The sequence below is a fragment of the Octopus bimaculoides genome, chromosome 1 (assembly GCF_046866305.1).
Source record: "Octopus bimaculoides isolate indiv1 chromosome 1, ASM4686630v1, whole genome shotgun sequence".
Classification (NCBI taxonomy): domain Eukaryota; kingdom Metazoa; phylum Mollusca; class Cephalopoda; order Octopoda; family Octopodidae; genus Octopus; species Octopus bimaculoides.
Window position 1 is genome coordinate 143,724,145 of NC_142928.1, and position 17,658 is coordinate 143,741,802.

General features: G+C 33.9%; 1 protein-coding gene across 2 annotated transcripts in view; it reads left to right on the plus strand.

Annotated features, from left to right (window-relative positions):
• Positions 1-17,658, plus strand: part of LOC106868277 (uncharacterized) — a 274,739-nt gene that overhangs the window by 189,070 nt on the left and 68,011 nt on the right. For both annotated transcript variants that reach the window (XM_052971148.2, XM_052971145.2), the window contains exon 3: positions 11,085-11,240. The gene's annotated coding sequence lies outside the window, so the exon portion shown is untranslated. The remainder of the gene's footprint in view (positions 1-11,084; positions 11,241-17,658) is intronic.

Below are 17,658 nucleotides of genomic sequence, written 5' to 3' on the forward strand. Positions count from 1 at the left end.
TAATTTCTAAATAACTGTGGTTTGCATGTATACCATCTATTACTGCATGTCTTCATTTCTTGAGTTAGCATTAGATCTCGAAAGTATTATCTGAAAAAAAAAAAATGATGCATTAAATAATTTGAAGGTGTAATGAACTAAAAACGAAATGTCCTCAAATACCCCTCGCACGATGTATATCTTTGTCATTCATTCAGTCGAACAGACTCTAAAACTTCAATGTGTAACTTTAACACTCCTACGCTCATGAACACTTTCTCTCTATCTTTTTCTCTCAAACTTATTATTTCTCTTTTTCTGGATTTTATCTTTACACACACAATTTCTGCATGACCAAAAGGAAACGATATCTTTTTGAAGCTATGATTGAAAGAGAAAATTATATTTAAAATGCTACTCATCTAGTAATAAATACTTCAAAAGCTTTGTTTAATGGTGTAAAATTTATCATGAGACAAGAGTCACAATAAACACTTTCTTAGTACAAATACTTCAGTTTCTTACTTTCTTAATAGATAGACATAATATTTCTGTAAAAGATTAGCATACAATAAATATGACTTGACTTGATCGTATATTACAAATAATTAAAATAATTTGCATCCTCCATTGAAAGAAAGACGTCACAAAAAGTTATATAATTTATTTTACATAATATCAATAAATTTTGAAAATATAGCATTATAGTGTTTTTGCTTTGCATCATTTATATCTTCGTATTAATATCTTTCAGTGAGTTTTATCGATTTTTGAATTGGCGAATTGTTTGTTGGGCAAGTAACTTTTTTATTCTAAGTCGCCACCTTACTTTTCAGCCTTATTGGGTTCAATATAATATAGTTAAATTCAAGTATTGATGTTATTTTAATCAACTTTCATAAGCGTTAGCAAGTTATAAGCAATTATGATACGGTAGAACCCACATACCGGAGCTATAATGGCGCCTATCAGTCGTGCTAAGCGAAAGATGTGTTGACAAATATTTTTACAAGTTTTAAATTTTTAATGATAGCAAAAAATATTGCAGTTAAATATCTATTAAGAATTTTGCAAAGAGGATTTCTAAACGTATGCTTACACAGACGTCTCTGATTATTTGCTTACGCTATACGTTTTAGCTTTATTTGACTTTCAATTATATGTTTAGTACATATTTTAAAATCGCGTACGAAAGTTGGGTGCAAAATGAGATAACTTCTCGTAGAATTTCGAAAATAATATGTGTGCCAAAGTATATAGAACTGAAAAAGGTTAGCAATAATACTAATGAATACACTTGCAGATTATCTCTTTATATATCTCATAATAACATGTCTTTGCGTGAAAAAAATTCAACTTAGTGCATAAATATTTCTGTTGTAATTATATTCCTTTTTGATGTTTAGTTAGTGTGATTATGTTTTGTAGGGTTAGAGAAATTGGAAAAGTTAGAAGTTGCGGTCCCTGAGAGTTTTGTTAAAACGTGTATAGTAATCATTTGGGGTATAATATATTGGATAAAGTGTATATGAGCAATAGGCTCATCATAGCTAAGCTAAAAATTTAGAGAGAAATATTAAAGAAAAAGAGTTATAAATTCGTGCCTATGTGCATAAACCCACACATATATAAGCTTGTGCATTGTGAGTACAAACGTATAAAGATACTTATATACAAGAATATGTACATGAGTAGATGCGCGTATTCGCACTTAAAGACGAATTGGCGGAATTTCGTCTATCTTTATGTTGTGAGTTCAGATTCCGCCGAGGTCGACGTTTCCTTTCGTCATTTCAGAGTCAAGAATTTAAGTGTCAGTTGGGTACTCCTGTCGATGTAATCGACTATCCTCCGTTTCTACCCCGAAATTTCTGGTGTTGTGCCAAATTTTGAAGCGAATAAATGCGCGCGCGCGCGCGCGTGTGTGTGTGTACCTGCGCGCGCGTTTGTGAGCGCAGTTTTGTGTCTATACATATATACGTAAAAAGTCGATTTAGCTACATCCTTAGAAGGTAACAATAAACATAACGAAAATTTAGTTAGGAAAACGTAGATCGTCCGTGAGAAAGAAATAAAAAAAGAGAGAAATGAGTAGTAGAAGGAGGAAAAGAGAGTAACGAATAATGGGTAGATATATACGTACATGCAAATGAAAACAAATTCATATATGCTGACATACAAGAAGTTGCATTTGTTTATGTATATATACACGCATATAGATAAGCCCACACATAGATTTATAGCAGTATATATATATATATATATATATATATATATATATATATATATATATATATATATATATATATATATATATATATATCACATAAACGCATATAGATATATATATATATATCTCACACAGCCGCATATATATAATGTGTGTGTGTGTGTGTGTATAATACAAGCGGGCTTAAGATGCATGTGTGTGCTTTAGTATACAGAAATAGGGGACGTAAAGCACTAAGAAAATATAGGCATGTAGACAATAATGTGATTATAGACGTGCTCACATCACAAATTATAACAGCAAAGGAGTATACAGTAGTACAAAGATAATTAAATTCACACACACACACACACACACAAACACACACACACATACACACATAAGCATTGTTCTCTGTAGGAATACAAACAGAAATGTGCAAGTAATTACTTACAGAGATATGTAAGAAGTGTATATGGTATAGATATATGAGGGAAAAAGCGGACAACAAGAAGAGACGAAAATAGAAGCATAAGCGTTAGGGACTAATTTAACGGTAGGTTCATAAGTGCAAGTATTTAGGTAGATTTTCTATATATAGCGGTAACTTCAAAGATGTATATGTGTGTACCAAAATACAACAAATGTGGGACAAACTTAGGCATCTGACATTGTGAATTTGTGAATGAAAATAGTGTGAAATATCTGTAATTCTTATATATTTTATAATGTCAAGAAGCAAATAATCCTTTAACTACAAAATTAAATTTTTGTCATTATTCCACAATGATGTTAAATATCTACCCAACAACAGAATTGATATTTTCTGTAATTCATGTTGCCTCAATAAACTTGACATGTCTCAACAGAAAATAGTGTCAGTTATGACATTCATCAAGAAAGTATAGAGTTGCACATAAATCTGTTTTCCGCATTTATGGATAATGAAACTTTGAGTGGATATATCTGATTTCCATTGTCAGAGGGTTAAGAAAAATCTATCATTCGGAATATAATTTCATAGTTCTCTGTTAAACAATAGCACACTCTTTCCTGTATATCATTTAGTCTTACACAGTATTTGACAGAAATTAAACAGAAGTGAACTAGAACTTAAGAGGTTTGGCATTCAGAGAATGAACATTCCGTACATCTTATGAGAATACAATGACTGCACCCAAGCAATTGAAATTTAGTGAACGAATATTTGGCTTGGTATAATTTCAGTTATTTGTGCTATGTTTATTGTCGGTTTGTTGCGGTTTACCTGTGATGTAAGAGACAATGATTTGGAAAAATTATCAGTTGTAGAATGGGAGGTTCTAACAATGCTTTCATTAACGATAGTCTCATACGATACTTTATGGGAGGAAGTATTTCTTAAATAAAATAAAAGTATATTAGGTATGTGTTAGTAACACGTAAGGTGAATGGAGATTATTCCAAGTAGTTTATGTTTCATAATTCCAGTGACAATTCTGGATCATTCTTTGTTCTGCTTAAAGTGATTCCGTTAAAGAAAATCAATTTTCAAGCGTCTGTAGAAACTGATAGTTTAAACAAACTTGATAGTATTCTTCGCATGGATCTGGATCTGGTCAATAGTGTAGTTTACTATGAATATAACAGAAAACAATTGATTAGATTTAGTAAATGGCGTACAAGTGTAGTAATTATGGCAAAAAAAAAAGAGAATATTTTGAAAAAAAAAATGGATACAAAATTGTTTTCTATGTATTATTCTTAATAATAAACCGAACAAACACCATCATATCCATAATGACTAAACTTGATGTGCGGCAGACATGTCAGCCGTCCATGGAATGGCCGTCGAAGGAAATATTAATGGGATTTCAATTCTTGCAGACGTAGCAACTTTTACCGTTGATTTTCACAATTTTGGTATTACATCGATATCTAAATCATGAGACATTTTACAAGTATAGAACAATGAATTAAAAAGCTTAAACGAACTGCGATTTTCGTTGTAAAATCTGAAACAAAGTCGCAAGCAATGCAAATAACTAAAATAATAGTTTAGTTGAAGTTTTGCGAAATATAGTCAATTCAATAAGAAAGAGAATGTTTGTTTATCATCAACTTGATGCGTGCTTGGATCATACTAGATCTCTGCAGTGGTATTTTAATATCCCTACGCTGGTTTAGATTTAGAAATATTAAATTTGTTATAGTGAGTGTAGCATAATATTTACACTAGTGATCTATATCAAAAATAGAAAGAGAACAAATATCAGAAAGGCACACACACAAGCACACACACACACACGCACTTGCACACCCGCACGCAAACACCATACACACAAACGAATTTAATAATTAATGTAGCTTCACATTTCAAAAGTAATCACATGCTTCACAGTCGAAATATATTTTCAGAAACTTGTAGACTTACCTATGAGGATAGCTCTGTTTTCGAAGTCAAGCATGTCTCCTTTTGTAAGATTTGAGCGAATTACATATATTTGTGAGTGCTGTGTTTCTGCGTGCAGTGTATATATATATATATATATATATATATATATATATATATATATGGGAGAATATACAAATAATAACAACAGACGAGGACAGGTGGTGTAAATAACAAAAGTATATATTAGTATGACGCTCGGGAATACGGAAAGTCTTTGACGTTTCGAGCTACGCTCTTCAACAGAAAGAATACGGAGACAAGGAGAAAAACACGGAGAAAAAAAATTGAATAGTGTTCAGTCAACGGTCAATCATATATATATATATATATATATATATATATATATATATATATATATATATATATATATATATATATATGTGTGTGTGTGTGTGTGTGTGTGTGTATGCGCATGTAAATGTATACGTGTATGTATGTTTATAAATACACACACATGTGTAAGCATATGTTTTCAGTGGTCTAAATTATGCAAGAATGAAAATAGGACTGACATCTCAGTTTGACAGATATATTTCTCAAAATTACATTAAGATATCTTGAAATACTAAAGTGCAAATTTATTCAATAAAATCAGCATTGGCTTCAAATATGGCCTCTCATTGACTTCGGAATCAACTGCAAATCTTCTGGGCGGTCTCCTTGTTTCAGTATGTGAATGCTGCCATAATCTTTGCTATAATCCTTGCCTTCAGACATAATAATAATAAATTGGGTAACAGTCTGGGGATTTAGGTGGCCAAATTTTAGAGGTGATGTGGTCGTTAAAATTTTTTGACAGCCGTGACTGAGTTCTCCTGCTTGTAAAGCATGGTGCAGAGTCCTATTGCCAGATATGAGATCTTCCAGCAACCACCCTCTCTTGACCCAGGGCAGCACTACCTCCTCCAGGTACTTGATGTAGGCCTCCGTGTTGAGTGTGAAGCTGTGTGGGAAAATGAATGGAGGCATAACTTCGCCACCACTAGTGATGACTCCAAACAACATGATGTTGACTGAATGTTTGATTTTAATCACTCTCGGTACATGTGTTGGGGACACGGCAAGCCAACGGTTGTTCTGTGTGTCCACCATCTGATCTTGGCAGAAACTTTTCTCGCTTGAAAAATAACAAAGCGAGTTCAGTTGGAGTTTAAATGCAAGAGTTTGTTCAAAAGATTCATAGCGCGGTATTTTCTCTTGTTCTTGATGGCTTCGGATAAATATTGGCCATTTCTCACCTTGTATGAGGAATACCCAATTTCTTCATGTACTACCTGCCTGATAAGAACCTCACACTCCCCATGACCTAGCGATGGACATGATTGACTTGGAGGGATCGTTGTCAATCATAGCCTGGATGTCACCAACAAATCTAGGAGTTCCATGCTTATCAGAGTGAGTTTTCCGAGTTGCGTACCTTCATAATCCCCATGAGACTCATCCAACTCTTTCCGAATCCTCTTTACTGTCCTCAGATTGATACCCAAACGCTCTGAAATGTTCATATTGGAGTTTGCGGTGCGAATATGAAGCTATTCAGCATGTCGTATTCAAATTGCTGGCACACTGAATTGCGACACGGTGCTGTTTTTCTCACAAACGGTGCCCAACTGAGCTTGCTATAGTAGACAAAATAAAAAAAAAGAAGGTGCATGCGTTAAATGAAAAAATATAAAATGGCGAAAATTAACCATCGCAGCCTCTGTGTGTGTATTATATATATATATATATATATATATATATATATATATATATATATATATATATATATATATATATATATATATATATATATATATATATAATGCAGTTCTTCAATTGCATGAACTAAAATTTGGAAGGGGACTGGATAATGTGCCTACATCAACTTACTTTAGAAGCAGGTACTAATTTTGCCTTATATTTATTCTTAGTGCAAATTTTGAAGAGTGCAGTTCGATTCTAATAGTTATTTTTTTAATGTTGTATTTGAAGTGACAGGGGTGCATATTCTGCAAATGTTGCTTTAGGAGTTCAATAAAGGCAACAACGTAAGAGAAAGTACGAGAAATATTAATGCAGTATATGGGGATCGGACAATAAGCGTAAGCAAGTGTCAGTGGTGGTTCCAGAAATTCCGAGCAGGAAACTACAGTCTAGATTTCGAGCCACATCTTGGAAGATCTGTAGAGCTCGACGAGGACGTCCTGCAAACCCTGGTGGAGCAAAATCCCATTTATTGACACCAGTGTGCCATCGGAAACGACTATCTTTGGTTTCAAAATGAAAGGTTTTCTTCCATCAGGATAATGTTCGACCATATACAGGGAGGATGACATTCTAAAAGCTGGAGCCGTTTGAATGGGAAATGATGCCCTACTCTCCATATTCGCCGGACATTGCACAATCTAATTAATATTTATGCTACTGTCTTCATAACCATTTGGACAGAAGAAATATGAATTCTGTAGACGAGCTCAGAACAGTACTGGTGGAGCATTTTTCGTCACGTACAAGTGAATTTTGGAAGAGGAGCCTTGCAAGTCTACCAGATAGAAGGAAAAGCATTGTAGAAAATGAGCGAGAGTATATTTTAGAATAAAATTAACTTTGTTCATCTTAAATTTGAAAAGTAAAAGAAGTATAAAAAAACTGCATTATTCATGGGATCTTGCCGAACATACGTATATATATATATATATATATATATATGTGTGTGTGTGTGTGTGTGTGTGTGTGTGTGTGTGTGTGTGTGTGTGTGTGTGTGTGTGTGTGTGTGTGTGTGTGTGTGTGTGTGTGTGTGTGTATGTGTGTGTGTGTGTTTGTGTGTGTGTGTGTGTGTTTGTGTGTGTGTGTGTGTGTGTGTGTGTGTGTGTGTGTGTACATGCTTACTTTCAAATATGATACCCTCACACATACATAGATATTGAAATGAATTCTCGTCAGCATTTGAATGCTCCTGACATAAAATGTATTAACATTAATTCCCTATATGCACATATACATGCGCGCGTATGTAAAGAATTAATTTTGATTGCATGTAATAATTTAGTAGTTAATCTGTCATTTGCTAAGAAAACAGTGTGTAGGCATGTCAGCTTTGATAACCATTTTCTCAGATTAGGAAGTGTCACAAAGGAAATACAGTTTCTGCAGTTGTAATTGAGATTTTGTTTTATACAAAGACTCTTCTGTATCCCTAACACACTTGCATATTTATTTACATTTATCCGCATTCTCGTACATCTATGAACACATATAAATATATACATGTATGTATATGTGATTGTATATACGTATGGATATAAGTATACAATTTTGCTTAAAAATACATGTATGCTCTTGGCAGATATACACATATCGGATGACTTAGTTTAATAAAGTTTTCCGGCAGTGCTTAGTCTATGTCTCTGTGTGCTAGCTCATAAACACGTATCTTAAGTTTACTTGCGCTATCATTTCATTATTACCAATGAACACACGCACACACACACACACACGCACATATTTTGTCGGTGAGGGTACCCATTTACTTGTTCCATTTAGCCTTCGTTCGTGCTTTTGCTTGTTCGTCTTTATATATGATATTCGTTATCTCCTCAGTGATTTCATAAATTAAATATAATAAGGACGTTGTTTTTAAAAAGCTAGTTATATGTCAGAAACATTAGTATCCGCACTAGCAAACTCAATTTAGTGTCCATTTTACTGGAGAATTGCATAATCCTAACTGCGCAATTGCTTCAACATCTGCAGTGCAGTTTACTGCTGTATTATATATGTATTTATGAATAACGAATATGTGTGGGTGCCATTATGAATGCTGAGTCATCCATGTAATGTGTTATTAACGTTTATGTTATGTATAAAGGCTAAATATTTATCTGCTGAGGTGAGGACGATTGCATTTGTGAAGACGGAAATGGAGAGCACATTAGTATCTTGAATGTATTTAATACATGTACGGATGTGCGTATGTATATAAGATTCAGTCTTACCAAGTACCTGTGTGTATATGGGTTTCTGTATCCGAGTAGATGAATGGCAGCGGGTATTTAATTATATGTATACGCATATCCGGCTTTATTAATCAGTTCTCTTATAGAATAAAAATATTTCTTAGCATCTTATTTATTTTAAAATGCTTGTAAACAAACACGATGGGATTTATCTGGTTTTATATTTAACGCCCAAAGTTCTCAATTGCTAACGTGTGTTTGCTTTTTCAGAGTTCGTCAGCGTAATTTCCAAATTTAAACACTTCAAGTGGCATAATTGTGCAGCCATGGAAATCAGATTCGTTGAGGGCAGAAAACAAATTTTCAAGCAATATTTCTTTATTAACACATTAGTATGATCCTACATATCTTTTGCGTCACGCCAATGGAAAGTAACACGAATGAGTAACAAAGTAATCAATTGTTGGTTATAATTATACAGGTAGAGGCGGCAGCGGGGTCTTTGCCCTCATAGTGTTGCAAGTACACCAATACAGAGTAAAAGAGGAATGGAAAAATATAGATATGTAAAGAGAGAGAGAGAGAGATGAGAGAGAGAGAGAGAGACATGAGAGAGAGACACAAGATTGATATTCAAAAAAAGACAGAAAACAGGAGGGAAAGGCGAGAGACAGTGAACACTTTAGAGAAAACAAATAGAAAATAGAAAATAAGACTTGATAGCAGTAAATGATGATGGGCTGGTGGTGGTTACAATATTTATTGTGACAGAAGTTGTTTGTTGTGGTTGGTTGTTATGTTTGCCTTGATGGTGACAACAACATTACTAAACGACAATTAGTTGCACTAAATCATACTATACATTTTGTAACTTAAATCTACTCTGCACACACAGCTCCTTTCATACAATCATCAGCATCGCCAACGTTAAGTAACACTCTGCCGACATTATTACCATAACAAACTATTACAGTTCCCAATGTCTGTATATATGTACTTGTTTGTGTGTTTGTATAACTGTGTGTGTTTGTGTGTGAGTGTGTGTGTGTCATAGCCTCCACTTCTTTCTTCCGCTTCTCAATCTCTAACACAAAACAAATACAGTTCTCCATTTTCTCAAGCAAAGCGTATACGTTTTCCATGGTTTCGCTCGTTTATTTCATAAGGCAAATGAAAAGGCAATTCAGGTGTTTTGAATATATATGACTTATCCTTATTCCTTTAGCTCGCACTTTTTGCTTTGCTCATCTTAAAGCTTAAGCTCCTAGCTTACAGGAAGAGTACAACCTTTTCTCTGCGTGATGCTACACCCTACAAGGGACAGACAATTGTAAACGTAAAATTGGGAAAAATATAGGAAAAAATAATCTTGCTTTGATCGCTATGACTTCGTATTAAAAGAATAACAAAAATCCTTTAAGTGGATTCGTCACAGTTATATTCACCACCAGCCGTGACTGCAGAACTAAAAGTATTCAGTATGTTGAAAATTTAACGTGGTAAATACGAAAAGGATATGCAACTCGAATAATAGAGCATTCACTAAATAGGAAATGGTGAACCATGACAAATATTCACTTGTTCATGAAATTTGGTTTTTCAAATTTTGTAAGGAAGGAAATCGAAAAATCAGATATAATGAAAATACTTAACTTAGCCTGGATTTCTATCGCCTTTATGTATTCACAGCGATGCCCTCTCTCTCTCTCTCTCTCTCTCTCTCTCTCTCTCTCATACACACACACACACACACACACATAAAAACGCAATTTCTGTGTGCGTTTGTATTGTATATGAATTATAATACCGGAACAATTATAAACATACGTCTATTTATGTCGAACAAATGAGAAAAAACTGCTCAATACATATAGTGGATTATATGTCTTTTTTTTATTGTAACTGAAGTTGATGCTTGTGTCGGGACTGAAGTTTTATGCCAATGTGATCTTCATGTGATGTTATCTAATGTTGCGGATGTAGCAAAGTAAAACATACCGAACTCTTTTACAGACTACTATCATTAGAAAAGATTGTATGAGTGACAATAGTTTACAAATTGTCAATTGCCTGTAATTTAGTTTAATTCCATGCAGTTGAATGGAAATACTCTTGCATATTTCTCTGATGTGCAGTAAAAGCATACTATATATATATGTGTGTGTGTGTGTGTGTGTTAAATTAAGTACATTATTTTAAAAGCAAATTTGAGAGTAACAATGAAACATTTTAAATTATCCGACATCGTTGTCAAAATAATTCGCGTGAGTAAAACTGACGAATTGTGACACAAGGGATGTAGAGACATAACTTTCCCGATGAAACTAAGTAATGTGGTGCGGAGTGAATACATTTGACCACTACTGTCTTGTTCGCTGAGTTATCTGAATGTAATATATATATATATATATAAATACACACACACACACACACACACACACACACACATACACCTACAATTATACACATATATATAACTAGTATGTAATATTAATTCTATTTTATTTTCTTTCTTTCTTTTCAGTTCTGGGTGTTGTTGTTGTTGTTGGTTTTTCTATCGAAAAAATGTCTTTCAACAATACTATAATACGTTGCGAATAAACTCGACTGGATCTACTTCTGAGTACCTGATTGCCTGTCTGCCTAGTAATGACTTGAACCATCCTTAATTCATCAAACGGTAAACTTCATATTTGTTTATATTCGTTTTGAAATTCTCTATGTCTTTTGTTGGTCCACTTCGTTTCTTTCATCCTATTTTCCTAAATTAATTTCTCTCATCTCGCGTATTTCACTAAAATAGACTTTATATTCGTATCAAATATACTTTCAGTTCTGTTGACAAAGAGTTTGATAACAATATAGTTGAAACGGAAAAAAATTATCAAGTGTCCTTCGATGCCGATTCAGTCAAACGACATATAAAGATATATCGGATTCATTTAGCGTTCTCATTAGGACCATATCAATCATATTACCAGTCAAGCTGTTTAATTCTTGAATGACTAATTATGATATTTATAGTAAACCAATTCTAGCCTAATCACAGGGTCAGGCTTTTCCGTAGGAATGAGTATAGTCAGTTAAAGCGACTGCACACCTTATCTGTCATCCTTTCCTGCGATCTGTGTTCATATATATATATATATATATATATATATATATATATATGTATATATGTATATATATATATATATATATATATATATATATATATATATATATATATATATGTATATATATATATATATATATATATATATATATATATATATATATATATATATATATATATATATACACATACACACAACAAATGTCATATATATATATATATATAGAGAGAGAGAGAGAGAGAGATTATGGGTGATAGTGGTGTCACAGCCTTGGTTTGTTTATCTCATTGCGAAAAGTAATTCCTTATATGTATAAATATATAAATATATGTATGTGTGTATGTGTGTGTGTGTGTGTGTGTGTATGTGTGTGTGTCTGTGTGTCTGTCTGTCTGTCTATGTTTGGTGTGTTTACGTTCTTCTAACTTAGCGGTTCTGCAAAAGAGACCGATGGAATAAGTACTAGACTTATAAAGAATAAGTTCTGGCGTCGATTTGTTCGACTAGAGGTGGCGCTCCGGCATGGCCGCACTCAAATGACCGAAACAAATAAATGAAAATAATAAAAGAATATATATATATATATATATATATATATATATATATATATATATATATATATATATATATATATATAGATAGATAGATAGATAGATAGATACATAGATAGATAGAATGGATGTGTATATATGTATGTATATCAACATATAGCTATATGGATGTACGTAATTAAATAATGTTAGTTGCAGACAAAACTAATTAGAATTCCATAAATATACAAATTTCTTTAGCAAGTAATTATTCTTCTTTCTTTATCTTCCTTTTTTACAATGCATTTCTGTGTTATGTTCTTGACATTCGGTTGCTAATTCAAGCCGGTCAAACGAGTCCACAGCGGAGGAGCCGATGTGAAGAACTCCATGCGTTTGCTAGAAAATGCAATCATATCTCCCTCGGTTCAGAGTCTCAGAAAAGTACACGTTGAAAACTGAGGCTACATTTGCTGCACACAGAAAAAAAGCAAAAAGAAAAAAAACAGGATGTCTCAAAAGTATAATTAATCAGAAGTAACTAGGGACAAAACCACGCCAACTACGTACAAAACTATTTCGTTGGCTAGTCAACTGAAACTGTAAAATATACCGTTTGGGGAAACTAATGTGTGCCCCAGATTCGTTTCTCCAACCAGAAGATTAATTAAGCTAAATAACATATATAATGATTAAATGTGATTGTGGGTAATGAAGCTGTTGAGTTTTCCTTGCCCTAATGTTGGGCGAAAGACACTTATAACTAGGTTAATATGTGAAGATATTATCAATTGCGTGTGAAATGGTATTGGGTGAGAATACTGTAATTATATTCAGATTTGTGTTTCTCTGTAACTTTTGACTTAAGTTGCCCACTTAGCCCGTTTATTTAATTGGTTTATTAATATTATAATTTAGCCACTTAACTGCTAATATACTTACACAAACATCTGTATGTGACAATATATATATATATATATATATATATATATATATATATATATATATATACGCTCATTCATGATGTATGTATACACTTCTTTACAAAGTCATATCACAATATTTAATAACTATATATACTTAGTCAGTTGTGAAATTTGACTTCGTGGTTCAGCCACAGGAATTTTAACAGCTTGAGAAACACAATAAACTCCAAATCGACGAGGTTCACTTCTCCTTAAATGCTCATCAGGGATTGCTTATCTCCGCTTTCCAAAACAGCGGAAAATAAATATCGTGCCAGGTATTTCGTCCTAATACTGAAAGAACGATGGTTCTGTGTATATATACCCACAGTTGTTCTACAATTATGTTGAGGAACATACAGCCGCGCGCGCGCACACACATACACACACACACACACTTACGTGCGCGCGCATGTTGTATGGGAATGAAACCTACAAATGTTTAAAACAATTTGACTGCGAAAGGAAACCTCATAATTGAATTTTTGGTTCTTGTTTCAAATTAATAGGTTTAAATTTTCTGGTTTCGTGTTCTACTGAAATTCGTCAGAGATCTTTGATCTTTTTGACGACTGAGCTGCTACAAAGAAAGCAGTATAGAACTACCAGTGAAGTATGTGTTGAAAAAAGTGCGACATTTAAGTATATGTAAAAATTTCGTCTTCCATATTTATGCATATTCCACGTTCAAATGGTACGCCAGTTTCTTATATACATGAGAGAGAGAGAGAGAGAGAGAGAGAGAGAGAGAGAGAGAGAGAAAGAGAGAGAGAGAGAGAGAGATGAGTGTAAGTGTGTGTGTTTGCGTGAATATATGCATACACCCATATGCATATAGTAAGCATAATTTTGTGTGTAAATAAGCAGTTTTCAAGTAGCCAATTAATTAAATATTTATTTTTTAAACAACCTTAAACCAGCATTGCTTTGAGCATTTCTTTACGATGTTGAGTAGAAATATTAAGTGTAGGGAAGTTGTTGACGAAGAAGGAAGAAAAAAAAATAGAAATAGTAGATGGGAAATATGTTGTTTAAAATTGAACAGAGGAATTGAGAAGCCAGAATAGGATGTAAAGGGAAGATTAATAATAATAAAAATATTTTGTTTTCATTTTCTTGATATACTATTAATAATAATAATGATAAGACTTATATTTAATTTGCTACCAGGGTACATGCAATAACGTGTCGCAGAAGCGTTTTCAGGGAGTGTAGAAATGTACATAGGATATGAAAAAAAATGGGTTTGGCCAAATATCATAGACTTACAGAATCTAGACTAAATTCTGTATAAATACGGTTAGAATTCATGAATATGAATACACGTACCTAATCAAAACAGACGTTGTCGTGTATGTATGGTAGAGGCTTAGGTGTCAGGATGTTGGACTCTTGCTCGTTAGATTGTGCTTTCGATTCATGGTCCTGGCGACGAGCAGAGTTCTTGAGCAAAACATTCATTTCACATTACTTCAGTCTACTTAATTGACAAAAATAGGTAATCCTGCGACAAATATACGCGTGAGAAATATACGCGCCAGCATCCCGTGCGGGTCAGGAATATATACGCCAGCGTCCTGTTGAGGTGGGAAATATAGACGCCAGCGTCCCATCCAGGTTAGGAATATATACGCTAACAACCGTAGAGGTGGGGGAATATATACGCCAGGGAAATTGGGAAACCGCCCCTATGAGTTTATATGGCTCGGAATGGAACTTTGCTTTTTACTTTCTGTGTGTTTGTTTGTTTGTGCGCGCGTGTCTGTATGAACGAAACAGCCATTTGAACTACATATGATTGTTCTATCGTTTACATTTTCTTCTAAATGAGATATCATTCCCTTTTGAATCAGGACATTATCTTTTCCTTCATCATGCACGTCATTCTGGATGTTCTTTACCTTTTTCTTTTTTCGGGTCGTAAAACACTTCACGTTGACTTACAATGTGTTCCTTCGTTTATTTCACTTGTCTTTGGTAAGGACTTGTTCTTTTATCATTTCTGTCTTTCATTCGCTGATTGCCTTGAATGGTCTTCCATTCCTTTTCAGCCTTGTCATCATTCGGAAACAGCAGAGTGGTACTATACACGACTTCTTGCTCACCGGTTTCTAGCTCTGATTTTCAAAGGAATATCGACAAATGTTTTCTTGAAACATGAGCTACGTTTGCTAGCTCAGCTGCTACACAACTCTCTCTCTGTCTCTATCTCTCTCACTCTCTCTTCCTCTCTATCTATCTATCTCTCAGGTTCTCTCTCTATCAATCTCTATCTCTATATTTCTGTCTTTCTCCCTCCCTTCTTCCTCCCTTCCTTCTGCCTTGCGTCGGAAGTTTCACCTCGTGGCCTTCTTATAATACTGAGCTGATTCATATCTCCCCCCCCCACACACAAATAACACATATTCCCAAATACATATAACAAAATTGCACGTTCTTCACTGCATCAGCAATTAATAGTTTCGTTCGGTACCCAAGATATAATAATATCCAGTTTAACTTTCTGGTCTTTCGGATTCATTAACGCTTGCATTTCCAACACAGTCAGACAGTATCCTTTCAATCACATAATGTTTCTTGTTACTCCTTCCCTCACTTGTGTGTACTATAACGCAAAGATGACTACGAGCCAAAATCGAACATCGTTTCTGATGTCCCAAGCTATGACTCTTGTACTCCATCTCACCTATAATTTACAGCACCAGCCTTTGGATAATTTTGTGGCTCATAAACTCAGTTCGTCATATTGCCTGACAGACGAAAGACCACTAAGCATTTCGCCCGGCGTGCTAACGTTTCTTGCCAGCTCGCTGCCTCCATAATGATGATAATAATAATCCTTTCCACTACAGGGACAATGCCTAAAATTTTGGAGATGTCAAGTCGATTACGCCGAGCTCCAGTGTTCAACTGGTACTTATTTCATCGAGCCCGAAAAGATGAAAGGTACTCGGGGCATTTCAACTCAGATCGTATAATATCAAAAGAATTGCCGCTAAGCATATCTTCCAGCATGCTAACGACTGTACCTGTTAACTGACTCCATAATAATAATGATAATGATTGTAATTGTGATGGGCAGAAGGAGGAAAATAATTTTTTTAAAGTCAATGTAAGTTTTGGAGGCGAATTTGAATATTGACAGTCTTCCATTGATAGCAACAACCTCTGCACATCAGAGTTCAAGCCATGACCATCGTATCCTCTTTTCATATATAATATATTGTAATTAAGAATATTTTATTTATTGTGATTTTACTTTTATTTAAGGTGATATTTAATTGGAGTGAAAGCGATTTTGTGGCCGTATTTAGTAGGTCGTATGAGCAGATATATTCTTTTGCTACTGTTTATGAAATTGGTGATGGTTAGGCGCGTTAGGTCTCTGCATGATGGTCATAATGATAATTATGAGAATGTTAGTGATGATGGGGAAAAGGAAGAGGAAAAGTAGAAGGATAAGCAGATCATATAACTATGAAGAAGATTGTAATAACGATGATGATGATAATAAGTTGGGGGAGAAGGCATGATGAACGACTAGAGAAATTATACCAATAAAAAGAAAAAGTAATTAAAAGAGAAAATGCAATTGAAGGGGAACAGAAAGAAGAACGATGAGGTAGAGATGGAGGTGTAAGAGGGAAAAGAAAACGATAAATGAAAGGAGCATTAGTGAGAGAAAATCCTACGGGATTTATATCACTTAAACATGAAATCTAAATAAAATTAAAAACCAAAATGAAAAACTGAAAACTATAAATCAAAATCTTAAAAGAAATTTGAATACAGAGGCTTAGATATTTATCTCAACTTATAAAGGGAATTGGAAATTCTATCAGATATCAGAAGTTGAAATCTCTTGAGATGTGTTCGAAACCTTTTAATGGTTTATTAATAGGTGGAGCCGTAATCAGCAGAAGTGTCAGAAACATGTTGTAGAAGACGGTAATTAAAAACAGGTGTAAAGTTTATTTGGATTGTGAGAGATTCCTACTAAGCGAATTTGATTACTTTTCTTGTTGTTTTTGTTGAGTTTATTATTGCTGTTATTAATATTGCTGTTAGTGGCATTGAGGTAGTGATAATGGCAGTAAGTGTAGCAGCAGCAGCATACTCTTCATCATCATCATCATCATTATCAAACAGTGGTATTAGTTGCAGTAATAGTAGGAATTTGATTATTTCAAAATTTTACTTCGTTTTACAGTGCCTATATAGTTTAATTTTACAGAGATGAGAAAACAACAATAGAAGAGAAAGAATCGCATATTGGAAATAAAAAAATGCTGAAATACACACTATCTCATACATTTATATACTCGTATACAGACACACACACACACACATGCACGCGCGTACACAAACACTCACACTGTTTATGAAATCATTTTCTTGTGACTCGTCGTAAATGCAGTTTGGTTTAAATACGCGATGCGCAATAACAGATGAATCGAGTCTTCTTCATTTGTTTGCCAGAGATCAAT